Source organism: Mus caroli, chromosome 3, assembly GCF_900094665.2.
Source record: "Mus caroli chromosome 3, CAROLI_EIJ_v1.1, whole genome shotgun sequence".
Classification (NCBI taxonomy): Eukaryota; Metazoa; Chordata; class Mammalia; order Rodentia; family Muridae; genus Mus; species Mus caroli.
In genome coordinates this window covers 113,962,034-113,981,483 of record NC_034572.1, presented here as the reverse complement: position 1 = coordinate 113,981,483, position 19,450 = coordinate 113,962,034, and positions in this window count along the sequence as shown.

Below are 19,450 nucleotides of genomic sequence, written 5' to 3'. Positions count from 1 at the left end.
TTCTAATAGTTTAATTTCAGCTTGGATCCTATAGCATGTTTTGAATATGAATAATTATCACTCCTCATTTAATTGGTTCCCTTGGAGATATAGAGCACATGGTCATAGTGCCTTATTCATCTTCTTTTAAATTGATAAGCTTTGTGCCTTCTTGGCTTTTATGGAGATGAACAGAAGATGCCTGAACAAATTCTCTGAAAGCTGACCTGGAACTCAGCCTCCACACTGAACTCTGTGCTGTGCATTCAGGATGTCAACATGATGTGTGCACTCCTGCTTCTGCAATTATGTCAAATATTGTTATTAAGTCCCTTTGCGAAATTGGTCTCAGGTTCTTGTATTTTCTCCTGTAGCCCTTCTTTTATTTAGCCAAGGTGTTAAAAGAAATATGCTTGCTTTTTCATTAAGAAATAAAAAGAGACAGGGAATACAGGGGCCTTGGTAGAAGATCGAAAATGTTGCTCCCAGTGAAAAGGAAGCATTATGGCTAGTCAAACCTTCAATTTTAGGGCAATGCTTGAAGGTCAGGAGGAAGGAAGTAGTACTTTACTTCAAAGTAAAATTTAAGGTAAACACAACTTTAACTCAAAAAAAAAAAAAATCCAGCCAGTTAGTTGCGTGATTGTTTTCTAATCTCAGTCTAAAACTGAAGTAAACACTTCTAGACATTTTCTTAGAAGATTTTCATAGAAGACTTATGAGGAGTTTAATGACTTCAATCCAGTGTCTTTTAAATGAAAAGAAATAAGTACAGTTTAGTTCTTGGCTGCCAATTAAAGAGATCCACAATATGGTTAAAGATGTTTATACTACTTGTCAAGCCTATAAGTGAATGATTGCAAATGTCTACAACAAACATCACTGCTCTATGATTATGCAACATGACAGACATTACTAATCAACCACGGGGCTTGGGGGGTGTGTGTGCAGATTTCCCATCACACTGATGGAAAGTCCTAAATCTTTTTGCTGAACATTCTGGGCAGGCATATGAGAGCAAGGTATATTTAAACTTACTTTCCGTTGTTTACATCACTGCAAAGTTCAAACCTTCCTGAGGTATCAAAATTCATAGGACCCATTTTCTATAGTTACATCTAGTTGTGTGGGTTGCTGTAGTTTTTGACTGACCCTGATAAAACTCTCATTAAATACTGTATAATTTGTCCGAGGTTTATCACAGATGTTATTTCCACCTACAGAATGTTATAAATTAACAAAACTTCCCCACTTAATAATGTGCAGCCTTTTGAAAGACCTGTCTTAACCACATTCTTTTCATTTGTAAGTCTTGTTTATGCAATCAACATGACGATTAAGTGGCAAAGTCATTTAACCAAATAATCAACTATACAATTTCTATTTTAACAAAACTCAGAGAATCCAAGGATTATGAGTGGAACTCATACAGTAAAATAATAAGAAGGAGTTACATTTGCTGATATATATATATATATGTATATGTATATACACACACACAACAAATCAATTGTCACTAAGTTCATTTAGCTTCATTTTTACACCACCTAGCTCAGGAATTGTGTAGCCTACAAAACAATTTCTATTTTATCTGTACCATCTAATTAATTAAATGGCCCCAGAGTACCAGACTCACAAATCTCGTTAATAGCTGAATGCTGAAATAAAGGCTGTTCACCCCTACTAGAATAATATTTGCATATCCCCACCTGTGATGGGTAATAAGTACCTGCCACAAATCAGAATTATGAATTTTGTACGCCTAACAAAACCGCAGGGGAAATTATACCTCAGACATTCCATAATAATTGCAGCTAAGCTGTTTAGTGCCATCCACTTATTCTGCCTGAAGTGTTTAAAGCAGCAACAGTTGTAAATGAATTCACGCACATATTCAAGGGAATTTTTTTTCAAAAAGTTTTTCTGTCTTGCCATATGTAATTATCTTTATGGAAGTATTCAGCTGCAAGTTATAACACATTCACATTTAAAGAAGCAAATTACAGGAAAAAAAAAAACGCCATAGAGTTGCATCCATCAGCTAATTGAGTGTGTGTTAGAATTCTGTTCTTGGAAGTTGGGATACTTTTATAAAAAATGTGAGGGCACTGGTAGGATTGGATTGACTAGCTAAGATGGGTGTACTGGCTAGTTTTGTGTGTCAACTTGATACAGCTGGAGTTAACACAGAGAAAGGAGCTTCAGTTGAGAAAATGCCTCCATGAGATCCAGCTGTAAGGCATTTTCTCAATTAGTGATCAAGGGGGAAAGGCCCCTTGTGGGTGGGACCATCTCTGGGCTGGTAGTCTTGGTTCTATAAGAGAGCAGGCTGAGCAAGCCAGGGGAAGCAAGCCAGTAAGGAAGATCCCTCCATGGCATCTGCTTCAGCTCCTGCTTTCTGACCTGCTTGAGTTCCAGTCCTGACATCCTTTGGTGATTAACAGCAATGTGGAAGATGTAAGCTGAATAAAGCCTTTCCTTCCCAACTTGCTTCTTGGTCATGATGTTTGTGCAGGAATAGAAACCCTGACTAAGACAATGGGTTCTCCTGTGTTGCTTACATCTAATGAACTAGTATTCTGAATAGATGGCGTAGGGTGTCATTACGATGAAGCAACTGCTGAGTTGGTAATGTCAGTTTTCGATATTAAGCAATGTGGCCCTTATCTGAGATGTCTTGTCTGAGCACTAGGATTATATGGTGATGGTCACAGGTCCCTCAAAGAAACTTAGCCTGAGACCATCACAATACTGGACCATTGGCTGAGAGCAGTGGACATTACTAAGGAGCATATTTCTTCTTGATCCTGAGCTCATGGAATGGTACCATGGCAAAGCCCAGCACAGAACTCCAGCACAAGAAAATAATAAACTCCCTAGTATCTGCTCCTAGTAGCAGTGACCAAATTCTGATTAACTGTGGTATCTAATTAAATGAAAAAAAAGAAGAGAAGAGAAAAAGAAACTCCAAGAGGGGACAATATGCTTCTTTGTAGGAGGTGTAGGGCTTCCTTAGCAGTATTGGTGGCAGTGAGCTCTTTTGAGAGATTTTAGATGACCTGATATCAATTTGGCAAATTACCATGACTTTCTTTTTCCTCACGTTGACCGCATTATATAAATCAGCTCTATTAAGCTTAGGATCTAGCATAGTCAGTGATGTCTTTGCTTGAGAAGACAAGGATCTGAGATCCAGACCCAGAGCACATGTTAGGGAACAAAGGGGAGTCAGTCATGCCAGCTTTCACTTGAACTTCGACAGAAGGGAGGCAAGGACACGTGCATCCCTGAGGCTCGGCAGCCCAGCCTATTAAAGCCCAGCCAGTGTGAGGCCTTGTCTCAAAGCTCAAAGATAAACAGCACCTGAAGAATGGCACCTAAATGTATTCTCTTCCCTTGTCATGCACAAGCACACACACACACACACACCCAAGTATACAGACATGCACACACATATGCAAACACACAGAGAGAGAATTTTATTCATCTGCTAATTGATCAAAGACGTTACCTACTGCTTGAAATGGTTATGGTTCTAGTAACTACACTTTACACAGCATAGTGTTGTACTTATAAATGATTGTATTTTATTTTCCTCATTAAAAAATAGGCATATGAGCTGTTTGAATGAAACCAGCTTCTATCTTTTTGTTTGTTTGTTTTTCGAGGCAGGGTTTCTCTGTGTAGCCTTGGCTGTCCTGGAACTCATTTTGTAACCAGGCTGGCCTTGAACTCTGCCTGCCTCTGCCTCCCAAGTGCTGGGATTAAAGGTGTGAGCCACCATGCCCGGCTAAATAGAAAAGTAAATTTTTTTTTTGGGGGGGGGGGGTCTTTTCGAGACAGGGTTTCTCTGTGAAGCCCTGGCTGTCCTGAAACTCAGTTTGTAGACCAGGCTGGCCTCGAACTCAGAAATCCACCTGCTTCTGCCTCCGGAGTGCTGGGATTAAAGGCATGTGCCACCATGCCCGGCCAGCTTCTATCTTGAAAACACTTCTGAAGATGTGAATGAGGGGTGTAAGGGAGAGAGGCAAGAAGAGCCCAGAATTTCATGTGCTGCCTCCTCCTCCTTTTCCTCCTTCCTCTCCGTCTCTCTCACTGTCTCTGTCTCTCTGTGTTTGTCTCTCTGTCTCTCTCTCTGTCTGTCTCTGTCTCTCTCTCTCTCTCTCTCTCTCTCTCTCGGTATGTGTTTGTATGTGTCTATATGCACACTTGTCTGAATATGCACATTAAAAATATCAATCTCATTTAGTAGAAAAGTGCTTACAAGTAATTAGAATTTATATATTTTCAAAAGAGTAGGCACAACCGCACAGGAGTCACCATAATGTGACTAAGTGGGGTTGCTTGAAGCTCCCTAAGGTGACAGGACGGTCTGTAGGCTCTGGAAGAAAAGCTTATGCAGCCTATTACCATGATGAAGTGAAATTTCAAATTACATTTTATATTTGTAAAGGACTACCAGGCAAGGTCCCTATGGATTGTCAAATACTACATAAAATGCTATAAAAACGAGACCGTAATCTTTCACTAACTTACACATTAGCCTCAGGCAGTAAAGATGGTTTTTATTGAGCCAGATTTTGTGAGGGGGGAAAAAAGTTACACACAGTTTATCCTGGCTTTTCAGGCACAGCGCTTCTTCCCTGAGTTAACATGAAGGATTCCAAGTGATTAAACAAACTTGTCTCGCAGCTCTTCTCAGGCTCTTGAATGGAAGCAAAGCAAAGATGGATTCACTACAAAGGGAGCTCTTAATTCTGCCCCTGTTTTATTCAAACTGTTCCTTCAGAACTCATGAAAGGCAACAGGAAAATTAAAATGTCAATAAGGCATCTTGTAGAGTCCCCACTTGCACTCCATGTCGCTGGTTCACTTGCTAGTGTATACCTTTGAAAATAAAAAATACAGTATGTAGGAAGGAACCCAAAGGTAGGGGATACACCATCATCAGCACCATGGATGGTCGTGGCTCAGGGAAACCATAGTTTGGACTCTCTGATGAGCTGAGCAAGCCTAGTATTGTATTAGAATGATATTTTCTCTCCACCTTCAAGAGTAGCTATTTTGGAACAGTTTCTGATCAGATTGACAAGATGTGGTAGATAAGTGACTGTTCCTGATTTCATAGTCAGAGAGTTGAGTGTATTGATGTGTTTCATGGTCCTTGTAGAAACAGGTTCCCACAAGCTTGGAAGTGTCTAGTGAAGATGACCTGAGCATTTAGATTTGCTTGTTCTGCCTATTAATTGGCCTGTTGTAAGTTTGGATATTTCCAGAGTTAGTTTGCAGAGAACTCACATCTTTTTCTCCCTAGCATTTGGACTGGGAGTAGTTGAAGAATAAGCCTTCATGTGTCACATAGTTAATGGACAGACATGACTGGGCAGCCTGAGTCCTGAGAATTTTAAGTATGTGGCCCATATCTAATTGTGTGCCTTACAATGTCATGAATATAAACCATCATAGAAAGCATGTCTGAGCTTTACTGTTGCGCTGGCCTTTCCCCAGACCTAAACCCTTTACCTGCTAGATTTATAACTTCAGGAAGGTAATTGCACTGAGCTTCAAAGCTTTGTTTGATTTGTTTTTCATCAAGAAATGACACTTGTCTAAAATAGCCATGGCTCTCTAGAATGACTATTTATCATAGGTTATGATACAGGCTAAGTAGTCCAATGGCTATCAGAATGCTAGGAAGACTGAGTGTTGGACAGCTCTGTAGTCTGACGAAATACTCAAAGGATTTCTGGAAATAGGTTGGTCTTCAGCTCATTTTAAGAGGCTGAAGAAGCTGGTTCCCATGGCAGTAAAGAATGGCAGGGATTGGCACACTCACCAGAGGACAGAAAATGAGCTGAGAGCTTGAACTACCCCAGAACTTTGTATCTGCTGAGACAGCTGGATTATAATAATAATAATCTTCTGGATTATTCCTTTCTGGAGGTTCCCCTTCCAGATCTTCCAGAGGCCTGTCTCTTAGATTCCGGATCTAATGAATATGATGATGAGTCACCAGCACATTTGCTGAGAAGATTATATATTTTCACTTCTGCAGCCAGGCATAAACTGCTTTCCTGGACCTCGGGACTGTGGAAGCCCAGATTCCTAAACTTTGAGGGACTAAACGCAGAAGAGGGGGCTTTGGTGGTCAGTAAGGAAAATGATTTTCTATGTATAGAGGTCACTGAAGGTCTCATTGATAAAAGAGATAAGGCAGAAATTTTTGAGGTTAAAATCAAGAGAAGTATAAACTTTCGTGTGTGTTTTTTAATCCTGGCACTGAAATAATTTTAATTCTTTCGATGTTGAAGTAGGCATTGACATTTGGCAATACACTTACCTAGTTATTTAAATTATGCACAAACTACGCTTTTTTTATAATATATATATTCCATGAGTTCTTTTGTGTTTTAGAAAATATTCTGACTTCATAGTGGGGATTCGTTTTGAACTACAATGAAAGTAAAAATTTTTTCTAATAGTTCTAAACCTAGAACCCAGGGTCCCCCTTTCTCACTGACTGCCCCTCCAGGACAAGAGTGTCTCAACAAACACCAGAATTCTTCCACAACCCTCTTGGCTGATTTATTTAGTCAAAGTTTGCATATGCATATGAATGAAACAGTCCAGCTGTTCTTAGGGGGAAAAAATAAGAGGCAACCAAAAACTCATATGAAGCCCAGCCAAACTATACTTTGTAAACTATTGTATATGTAGTATCTACCAAATAAGTAAAAATTTATTAAATTTCTAAAACAGCTACTTTAAAAGACAACAGTGCAAAAACTTAGGTCAAATGAAATGTGGGTTTTATGTTTGGGTGAAGCTAAACCAGACTAGGGAAAGTTGATCTCTCTTATTAAAGGTCTGTTTTTGAGATGGGGCCTAGAAAATATTATATAGCTCAGCCTCACCACCTTGACAACATGATAATCCTCCTGCTTCACCTTCTTGAGTGCTATGATTACAGACTTCTGCCACCACACACAGGCCTTTCTTTTGTCTTTTCACTGAAAACATGTTCTGTAAAATGCATAGAAAGAAAAGTTGGGTTGTTATGCTAAAAATTAACACAGACTCCTAATGACTTCTCATTATACCCCCAAATGAGTGTATCTTTCAACCCTCTTTGCAGAAACTTCCTTTCAGTAATTCTGAGTCACCCAGAGACCCTAAAACTGTTCAAAAAGAGACTGTGGCATGCTCAGTCTTTTTTAATTAATTAACTAAATAACTAATTAATTATAGTTGGGATATAATTAGCTTACATCCCAAATGCTGCCCTCCTTCCCTCCCTCCCTCTTGGTCTCCCCTCCTTCCCTCTCCCTTTACCTCTGAGAGGGTACCCCCACCCCTGTATTCCCCAACCCTGGTACATCAAGTTCATTCAGGATTAGGCACATCCTCTCCCACGGAGGCCAGATAAAGCAGTCCTCTGCTAGGTATGTGCTGGGGGCCTTGTCCAGCCCATGTATATGCTTTGGTTGGTGGTTCAGTCTCTGGGAACTCCCAAGGGTTCAGGTTAATTGACACTGTTGGTCTCTCTCTGGGGTTGTCATATACTTCAGGGCCTTCAATCCTTCTGGAACTCTTCCTTAGGAGACCTCCATCCAATGTTTAGCAGTGGCTATTTGCATCTGTCTCTGTCAGCTACTAGATAGAGCCTCTCAGAGGAATGTTTAATCTTAAATGAAGTGCAGTCCTTCTACCCAAAGCTCCAGGGTGACTCCAGGGTTAGGTGGAAAATTTGTTAGAGCCAGATATACTCTAACGACTACCTAAAAACTGTGTTTTTCTGGACATAGCAGGGAAGCTACACATATGAACTCACAGTGGTTGAGACAAAATGCATAAGACATTGGCTAGCTAAGTCAGTATGGAGATAGGAAGTGGACAAGAAGCCTCACTCCTTAATGAGGATCTCTTGGCAGTGGGAAAGGGAGAGTCAGTTTTCTTTCAGGATATAACCTCTGGTAGGTTGACCATGCTCTAGTGGAAGACCACACATCCAAAAGGATATGGGTGGCATGGGCTGGACTCTATGGGTTTAAGGAAAAAGGAAATCATAAACTTGGATGAGAAGAGAAGGGAGATGGATCTGGGAGGAGTTGGTGGCGGGAAGAATATAATGCAAATAGACCTTTTATCTCTTGCTCTTTTCTTTCTATTTTTCTCACCCTCTTTACCTATTTCTTCTTTTTATTCCCCTTAATTTTATATTTTCTCTCTACTTTCCTTCCATGATTCCATTTTATTCCATGCTCTTAAAATTAGTTTTAATATTAATTATTTTCTACAATTATAGATGCCACAGTACTTCTTTAATTTTTTTTTACTTGTATCCCTCTATCTGGTTGGTTTAGGGGTGGATTTTTATGGTGGGTTGTCTCCTCCTCTTTCAGCATCACTCAGAATCGATTCCTCTGGGGCATGCTGCTCACTAGAAGAGGTATCCCAGCAGATGGACAAACCACAACAGAGAAGCAAACATGAAAATATATAAAAGAAGGGCTACTAAATACCTTCAAAGTTTCTGAATTCTTCATTTCCTTTTAACTATGCTGAAGATATTACAATGCCTGATTCCAAATTATTTTATAGAGCAGCAGTAATAGAAGCAGCATGGTATTGACATGAAAAGAAACATGTAAAATAGAGAACATGAGAATAAACCAAGTAGGTTAGAAGAAAGATCATACACTTAATAGGTATTGATGAGAAAACTGAATACATACAAGTAGAGGACACACCCACAGATCCCCATATCCCACCCGGTGCAAAAATCAAATTTCTCAATACAAGTCTGGAGTTTAAAAGTTCTAGAGAAAAAACTTCAAGATATATACATGGACAGTGGATTTGTTAATAGCACTCCAATAGCCTGAGTAATAACAACAAGCATTGGCAAATAGAATAGCATTTCATTATCAATCTGCTCAACAATGAAAGCAATAACCAGAGTAAAGGTATCATGGATAAAATGATAGAAAGGATATCTGCCCATTCTTCCTCTGACATGGGATTAATAGTCAGAAAAATTTTTAAAAACTCAATAGGCCACACATCAAAACAATCAACAATGCAATAAATCAGTGGACAAATGAACCAAAGCAGCTCTCAGAAGTGGAAATGGCCAATAAATAGACGAAAAAGTGTTCAAATTTATGCGATCAGAAGAATGTAAATCAAAACTGCACTGAGATTTCACCTCACCCAAGTAAGAAGGGCTATTTGTAAAATTGGAGGGCAACAAAGTTGGAGGGGAAATCAGGCCAAATAGTGAGAATGTAAACCATTCAAGTATTATTGCATTTAGAATAAAGATTCATGAGACATATAAAAGTACCCTGGACATGAAGGCACACACCTATGGTCTCATTACTAGAGAGGCTGGGACAGGAGAATTACCACCCATTTCAGGCCAACCTAGGCTACACAGAGAAAGAGCAGCTAGAAGTACAAAGATATGCATGATGTTAAAATAATAAGCAAACCCTAAAGCCAGAATTCTCATGTGGATCTAGTCATAGAACTCCTGAGGATAAACTTCAGAACCTACCGCAGAGATCGTGTGGGCTCTTGTTTCCATGGAACTACTGAATAACAGTCACGCTATGGAATCAGAGCAGATACCTGGGAGTGGATGAGAGAAAATGTGGTATGTGTACACAGTGGAATATTACTCAACTACGAAGTAAAATGATCTTGTCAGTTTTACGTCAAAAGAGATTGTGGTTTAAACTACAATTCAACAAATGTGGCTTGTTTTCACTTACAGGAAGGCACTACATTAAAAAAAAAAGGCATGAAAGTAGAAGGGAGACTTTCGGGGAAGTGAAGGGCAAGGGAGGGAAAGAGACAGAAGTCAATGGCAGGGGTGAGAAGAAGAAATCAATGTGTGTCAGAGGAAAGGGTGAAAATCCCACAGAGAATCCAGTGTTTTACAGTCAGTAAATGCTCACAAAACTTAAACAAACAAACAAACAAAACCCTTTAGGATGTTGAATATTCGTTACAGGCCCAGGATCCATGTTCTCTTGACTTAGCTCTTCCAGACACATTTTTTTGTGAATTCCTCTTTTTGTTTTTTTTTACCTTGCAGCTGAACTGGCTGCAGGCACTTGGTTTATATATACTCGGGCTTCCTGCCTTTGACTCTCCTGGCATTAATGATCAATTTCTACAAAAGGATCTCTCTGACATCTCAGCTCAGATTCTTCCAACTTGAAGAATTCTTTTATAGTACTCTCACCAATAAACCTCCCTGACACCTTCCATTCTGGGGTGGTATGTTCTCTAAAAGTTTGCTTGAAACTTTTCATATGAGCCACACATGGACGTTCACCTTACTGTTTTTTATATTATCTATAGACTTGTGACAAATGCAGTCTCTTACTGACTTCAGCTGTTTTCTAGAGACATGTGGTACATAGTAGGCCTTTAGTAGCAGTGCCTCACGAAATGAATAAATGTCTCATTCATAATTATGATAGCATACAAGGTATAGAATAATCTACTGTTAAATAAAAATCCCTTAGTCTTTCATTTGGATTCAATTTCATGTGTTATTTTTGATTCTTAAAGAAGATACACACACATACACATACACACACACACACACACACACACACACACACACACACACACACGTGTGTGTGTGTATTATGCTATATGAGTATTCACTCTTCCCTGACAGCAAGATAAGCAGGGAAATGATTCTGTTTGGTTCCTTCTTTTCTCTAAGCCATTATACAGAGAATAAGCTTAGGGTGACGAGGTCAGACCCCTCTCATCTAAGAAAGAAACAGGTTGCTTTTCAGGGTCACTCATTTATGAAGACCATTCAGTTAACAATTTCTTCTTGATTAAAATTTAGTCAATTTTTCTATTTGCTTAATTTTTTAATTAAAAATTTTGGTTGAAGCTATCTAAAAATATTTTATGTCATTCTTTTCCTTGAAAGAAATTTTCTTCACTATAAGTGACCCTGTGATTGGAACATTAAAGGCCACCTCCCAGTGGTAAGTACCCCATGGATGTTAAAGGAAAGACAACTCTCATTTCTACCACTCTTTTACCCTTATTATTATGATGGAGGTTGCATAGGCTTGATGGAATTTGGGAAGTAAAAGGATCTCATGGAATCATCTCAAAGCCCTAGAGTTTTGAACCTCTGGCTATTATGGCTGAGCTGCTGTGCATATATTCCAAAATTGGTGGTTTGTTTAGACCTCATCCCTGAGCCACCTGCATGCACTGCACACACAAAAAGCAACGTGATTCAGTCATTCATAAAAAGTGTTTTCAAGTTCACTTCTGACATGTGTAATGTGGGGTTGTTTGTGAATATGGATGTGTATAAGCATGTGTGTGTGTAGTGTGTGTGTGAGTTTATGTATGTTCAGAGACACATGTAGAAGTCAGATGTTCTAGTTTGCTTTCTGTTGCTGTAATAAAACACCATGACTAAATCCAACTTGGGAAGGAAAGGGTCTATTTAGCTTACAGACCACAGTTCATAACTGAGGAAAACCCAGGCAGGAATTTGCATGATGGCTTATTCTATTCCCCTTAGCTTATCTTTCATATGTAGATCACTCTTCCTTGCCCATGGAGATCTGGGACCTCCTATATCAATTAGCAACTTCAGAAAATGTCTCACAGAAATAACCACTGGCCAAACTGATGGAGGTAAGTCTTCAACTCCTCACGTGTGTCTCCTCAGAGGTATGTAGAGTTCATGGCTAAGATTAGACACTAGAGACTCAGTGGCTAATTAACATTAGGTGTTAGGTTCAGGTACTAACCTTCCACTTTGAGACAAAGTCTCTTTTATTCACTGCTATAGTATCCTTGCTAGTTGGCCCTGTAGCTTCTAGGAATTCTCTTGCCTCTCTGCCCCAAGTATGCCTTGGTTGTCAGGCTTGGTGTTTTAGCCACCGAGAAAGTCTCCTAGCCCCACTAATATGTTTCTATCTAAATTTAGTATTTGGGCTTCTCAGCCCAAATTTATGCTTGATCCTAGCTGCCTTGGGTCTGCTTGTTGTTTACATTGGTTTGTATTTCCCCAAAGAAACTGGAGATCACCAGTTATTACATGGGGAACAAGTTGCACCCAACATGACATTCGACTCAGTTCCATATCCTTAAAGATTTGCCCATTAGCACTGGAATGAATAAAAAAATAAAATAAAATAAAATAAAATAAAATAAAATAAAATAAAATAAAATATTGATACCTATGACCAAAAAGTGTCTGCTGACGTTGGCAGATATTTCTTTTTTTTTAAATTTTTTTTATTAGGTATTTTCTTCATTTACATTTCCAATGCTATCCCATGGTGGGGGGAGAGTATGGGGCACATATTTCTTGAGAAGAGAACTGATCCACGCAGCTTCCATTCCTAAGTAACACTGAATAGGAGTACAGGAGTGGTTTTAAAGGCCTTACTTTATATCATGAATATGATAGCCCAATACAGGCAACACTAGTTTTACAAGAATAAACAGTATTTATTTTTTTTTCTTTTTTGTCTTTTCTAGTCTCATGTCCTTTAAACTTTTTCAGTTCATCATGGCCATGAGATGAATTAGAAGTGTTGCCACCTCATAGATTGTTTAATAAAATGTGTGTTTTCAGGGGTAACAATTTATAGCAATTCCCAAAGTGGAAACAGGAACAAACACCCTGTATAGGGCCTCCAGACTGAAGACATCTGTGATAGTAGAGTATGGTGTGTGGTATTTATTTAGTAGTGCATACAATTGTTAATGGTATTTCTGGTCTTGAGGCCAAAAAATTCTTAGGCACATTTATTTGTTTGTTTGTTTGTTTGTTTGTTTGGATTGATTTTCTGATCTATACCTAAGAACTTAGAATTCTCAGTCCTTCAGACTTGGTAAAGGGTGAAAATAAAGAAGAAACAGGGATTGAAGAGTTAGAAGATACAGAAGAGGAGGAAGAGGAGGAAGAAAGGAGGAAGAGGATAAAGAAGAGAAGGAAGAGACAGGTTAGTCCCAGGACTTACTGCCCAGCCAGTCTACCCAAGTCATCAAGCTCTAGGTTCAGGTGGAGACCTCATTTCAATACAAGTTAGAAATTTATAAAGACCCCAGCACCACTTCTGGCTTCTACATCGGTGGTCTTCAACCTTGTTAATGCTGTGACCATTTCATAACTATGTTGCTACTGTTATAAATAGTAATGTAAATAATTCAGAGATAAAGGTTTGCCAAAGGGGTTGCCACTCATGGGTTGAAAACCACTGCTCTACAGGTAACCACATGGGCACAACGTGCATTAACCCCCCACCCCCCCCACACACACAGACATATTCTGAAAATGATATTTGCACCTTCCAGTCCTTGCAGTACATATTATATACATGATAAATTAGAGGGTAAGAACAGATCTTGTAAATGACAGTAACAGGTCTGACATGCAGTCTTGGTTTCTTCTTTGGGGCTCATTCTTTCTTGAGTGTTTTTTTCTGTTTATCCATTAATTTAACAACAGTCTTTTTGTTTTTTGTTTTGTTTTTTTTTTCAAAAAGCACTTGAAGAATATGTTGCTGGGACTCTTGGAGGTGCCATTAACTTAGTTCATTAAAACATAGTAGTGAAAAAGAAATTTAGTAGACAGGATAGGTTTGTCTTAGAAATGCTTTGGCTGCCTCTACCCATACACTTCACTCCTCTCCTTCCCGGCATTTTTGTTCTGGAATAACCTTCTGTGTTATGCATGGAACTTAGTTATTGGAAATTCAAGATTTATATTTTATAACCTTCACAACCATACCAGCAAATTGGTATCGAGTATGTAAAGGATGGCTGCACTGTAGTAGATCCTAGGAACAGAATTCAAGAATTCAGAAAAAAAGGGGGGGGGGCATTCTACTTCCAACTGAAGATAATAAAAAAGGTATGAATAAGAAACGTGCGTGACCTTTGGTTTTCTGAAGTAGAGTCATTTACGTCTTCTTGTGTCAATATTACAGTCAGGGCATGGTGATTCAGAATTGGTCAGAAGGATCAAGTGTCAAAGAACTCGGCTCATTTGGCAAAGGAGGAAGGGCGGTGGTAGAGGTCCGGATTGGAGAGATGGATGATCAGAATGGGGAAAACTGAGACATCACTGCCCCTGTGCTGGCCACAGATGCCTGCTCTGCCCCCTGTGCTGTGCTTTCAAGGGGCTGAGTAAGTAAAGGAGACAAAGTCCTTAGAATGTGTTCCTGTGAAATTTAATACGACCCAGCTGAGTGCTGCTACTTCTTGGATACAAGTCTTTTGCATACATTACTAACACGATGGCTCATATTATCGTCATCTGTGGACTTAAAAATATTTAAATCAAAGCCTTTCACTGTAGCATTGAGCTTGCCATATATATGTGATTCTATAAACAATGATGAAAACGTGAAGGAATAAATGAATGGTTAATCAGAAGAATGAATGAATCAATGAATGTCTCCTTTTGATATTGTAGACAAGGATGCAACGTTCTCCTTTCCTAAAGCAGCTTTGATGGAGAAGTGAGCCTGGCTTGTGCAGACAGTGATGGAGGGGCGTCTGACCTTCTCTGACATGTTTCCATTTAGGCTGATCCCTGCCTCAACCCTTTGCTATCCTTATATCTTCCTGGCTATGGGATTTTTATTGAATTTCTGATATGTGAATGAATCACCATATAAAATGTGAACTTTCTCCCAAGCAAAATTACACAAACAAAATAATTCTGCAGAGAAGGAAGCACACAGGGCTTCTCAGTGGGAGCTATTTATAAGAGGCCCTCTACCACTGCAATGTTATTTCTGTAGCTTTCTGTGCCTTTTGTTGGAATTTTACTGAGAAAGACATATATGATCTGTGAGAATGGGTACTTTATCTCAGTTGGCCATGAAAACATTAGAAAACTTACCATGACTAAAAGTATTTTAAGTCCATATATAAAATGGCTTCAGATTTCTCTTATCTTTTTATGGGGTGGGATGCACAGGGGAGATCAAGACAGGTAAGTCTGATGATTAAAATCAATGCAGACCACTGCTGGTCTTAACACAGGATGGCAATATTGTACACCACTGTGGCACATAAAATGATATCATCCATAAATCCTTTGCCCTTTCTGATGCTTCTAAGAAAACACATGAAATCATTTTGACTGATTAACAAGGCTATGCTCTGCAGGCACTACAGACCCTGAAGTTATTGCTGTTACCTACCTTATCTCCTGCAATAAATCAGGGACTCTTTGCATGATTAGGAGGGGGAAGATGTGTCCTAGGAAGAAAGCAGGAGGCAACAAGTATTTAGAGCTAGCTTGGCTATGAATCCACAGTATCACGGTTGGATGGGATAAGAAAATCGGTGACATTCAACGCTTGTAAATAGAATTACTGGAAATTCAAGGAGACACCTCGGTTTCAGGTGAAGGCAAACAGTTCTCTATAGATTACGTTTTCCCCAGTTGAGGGCCTGCTCCTAGTCACTTAGCTAGGATTAGAAGCCAAATGGGGCTATTGATTATTTTTCCACACGTCTCTCCCTTTCTAGGTGCCCAAATCACATCTATCCTGGAGACAAAAGAGCCAACTTTTATTATAGGTTTTGTGGTTGTGCTTAAGTACTGGGATGGAATGGGGAAAGAGTAAATTGTTTAAGTATTAAAATGAAGAAAAATTACAGTTATTAAAATGGTTTCTTAAAAATCAGAAATCTAGGATACCTAGCTTTCTTTTATCACGTCTATATTCTTTACTATCAGTGTTCCAGCCAGCTGGCTTGACTGACAGGCAGAATATAGAACGCATTTTCTTCTTGAGGCACCTGAATTTATCACCTATGTGATCATTGTTGCTTTAAGTATTTCCATTTATTCAACTGTCCCCTAAAGTAATAATGCTTTTATCTCTTAAGGTTCTTGAGAGTTTCAAATGTTAATATGGGAGTACTTTGTACACTGTAGGATATTGAACACATGGCAGAAACCCATGTTTCTTAATCTTAATTTTATAGGATTAATAAATGTGTTCTGAAAACACCTCCTTTCCATTTTTTTTTTGTAATGATAATCTTATACTCAGAGAATCCATCGAAAGTGGGATAACTGCATATTAGGAAGAGGAGGGATCTGAGTGTGCATGAAGACCTAACCTGAGGGATGTGTATAGAACTATACAGTAGGCTAGGGGGAGAGTGGGACAGAGGAAAGGACAGAGGGAGTGAGAATTTCACACAAATGAAACCTAAAAACAAAGTCTGAAAAAGAGGTGTCCCAGATCTCTTTTCATGTGATTTAAAGACTCCTCCTTCTCCCCATCTCCCGCCCCATATGTGTGTGTGTGTGTGTGTGTGTATGTATGTATCTGTGTGTGTGTGTGTGTATGTATGTATCTGTGTGTGTGTGTGTATGTATGTATCTGTGTGTGTGTGTGTATGTATGTATCTGTGTGTGTGTGTATGTATGTATCTGTGTGTGTGTGTGTGGTGTATGTATATGTATGTATATGTGTGTGTGCAAATATGTCTATATTCTAGTCAATTGGAGAACATACATGAGGTTCAGAAGTTCTCATTTTCAATAGTAGAACTTGGAATTTTTTTAAAAAATAACAATTTACTGACATTTAATATTTTAACTGGTCTTGATAGTGCCATGTCACAAATGTTGCCCATTTCCAATTCCTCTGCCTTGTTGGGACTCAAGCAGATGCTTGCTTAGTCACTATGATTAGATTCCAGGAATTTTCAGAATCTCATTTCTCTGCCTTTGTGTTTCAAGTACACCATGGAGATGATGCAAATAGCCCATCTTGAGCAAGTGATCTGTCCTTGTATGTCAAGGAGTACAGAATCAAGCAGGACAGTCTGGCCACTGAGGACCCACCCTATACTGAGGCCATTTGCAAACACAGTATACCACTGTGAGCTGTAAACCTGTCTACCTAAATCAGTCTATCTATACAACTTTATTATTTATCTTCAAATTATAGTTTTTTTATGACATCATTTTCTTATGTTGCGATGGCTAATCTTGATGGGATGCAGAATCAACCTTGGAAACAAACCTAAGGGCATAACTGTGCAAGAGTGTCTAGACTAGGTTAAGTGAGGCAGAAAAGCCATCTTAACTGTAGTTCAACACCACTCTATGGGTAGGGTTCCCAACAGCTTAAAAGGGGGTGGAGTAAGCAGAGCACTATTATCCAACCACTTGTGCTTCCAGAGTTTGGATGTGATGTAACCTCTGCCTCACTCTTCCAGCTGGGCATTAGAGACAAGGATGTACTTAAACCTCCAACTCACAGCTAAAACAAACCCTTCCTTCTTTATGACAGCAATTGTCCGGAATTTTGTCAGACAGAAGTTAGTTTTGTCTAACAGAAGTTAGAAAGGTAATTACAGTGCTGGTCCTTCATTGCTCATAGTGAATGGAGAGCTTTTTGTATTGTGATTAAAAAAACAAAAACAAAAAAAAAACTAAAACACAAAACCATTACAACAGATGGAGAAAGCAGCAGACAGAGCAAGCATTACTGTTCTATAAGGTCAAATCAGAACTTTACTGAAAGCATTGACAGAAGGAGAATAAAAACCTTCATTCAAGTGATGCAAGGCATCAGTTTCCTCATCTCTAAGAGTTATTCCTGTTTCGCCATCACGTCTGGATATAGCTTTTCCAACAAGAAAGAATCTTAAAAGTAGACCATATCAACTTTTGTATCTTTCTCTAGCTGGTCTATTCCAGAATAGCTCTAGCCATGGCCATTGTCTGTGCCTCTAATATGGTAGCAAGAAAATTTGCTTTGTCCTCTTGGTTCTCCGACCTATCAGCTTTATTTACATTGTCCCTGCCTTAGCTAGGACCTCTATTGCTGTGATAGAACACCATGAACAGAACCCTTAGGGAGAAAAGGGTTAGTTTTGTTTTGTTTTGTTTTGTTTTGTTTTGTTTTGTTTTTTTTCTTTTCATCTTACAACAGACAAGGAAGTCAGGCAGGAACCTGGAGACAGGAGCTGATACAGGAGCCATGGAAGAGTACCGGCTTGTTCCCTATGGATTTCCCAGTCTGAGTTCTTCTAACACCATGACGGATCCTGTTCCTGGAGTGACACTACCTACAGTGAACTAGGCTTTCCTTCCTTATATCAGTTAAGAAATGAACCATGTGTTTGCTTGCATACCGATCTGCTGGGGATATTTTCTCAATTGAGGTTCCCTTTTTCCCAAATGACTCTACCTTGCATCAAGTTGACATAAAGCCTAAAAATAGCCAGCATACTCCATAATGACCACCTTTGCACCTATACAAGCTGCTATTGAGGACATTAGTTCTTCTGAAAGTTGTCTGAATCTGTTCTGGACATTAGTGAAAATCCTCAAGACACATAAATGTGTGCATACATATGTATACACACAGACATCTATTTGAATAGAAAACACTTTAATATTCCCACAGAGATTTTAATGCTATGCTTCAATAAAAATAACAAGATCTGTAACGTACCAAGAGATGATAAAAATATAATGAAGATTAAAAAAAATCATACTTAATTTTGAAAGTGTGAATAGATATCTGTAGACAGTTACACAAAGGGAAATCTATCAAAGAATAGTAACAGAAATACTAAAAAGCAACCAAGGTGAACTCTAAGATTGAAGATTGACAACCTTGTGGACTCAAGGTCACACAAACAAGCCTTTCAGAGGAGAACTGAAATTCCAGGCCTATGACTGAAAGAGGAATCTGGCTAGACCAGGCACATTAGGGGAAAGTGTTATATGCATTCAAACCATCTTAAAGGATATTGTTGAGCTTGAAAAGCCCTTGGATTTAACTGGAAAATGTATCTTCTGATAAATCCTGTGGGGAAATGTCTAATTCTAAGGTATTTTATATCTTCTCTGTTTAGAAGGAACTATCATTTTAGATTTAGTAAAGATATTAAAAATAGCCATCAAACATATTAGAGAACTAATACTTTTAAAAATGGATAGAAAGAGAGTTTGGAATAGCATGTAAAAAGGGGAACAAAAAGGGATACCGATGCAGTTTATTATTTGTCTGATTTTGGTGTTTTATTTTTGTTTTTTTCACTTCTAGAAAATATCTATAAAGAAATCATTTAAGACACCAATGATATCTTTTTAAAAATTACTTCTTTTTGGAGCTTCTTTGTCTTTTTTTGTTTGTTTGTTTATTAGATATTTTCTTTATTTACATTTCAAATGTTATCCCCTTGCCTAGTTCCCCCTCTGAAAATTCCCTATCCCCTTCCCTCTCACCCTGCACCCTAACCCACCCACTCCCACTTCCTGGCCCTAGCATTCCCCTATACTGGGGCATAGAACCTTCACAGGACCAAATAGTCCAGATGTCCCTCAACAGAGAAATGGATACAAAAATGTGGTACATTTACAGAATGGAATACCACACAGCTATTAAAAACAATGAATTTATGAAATTCTTAG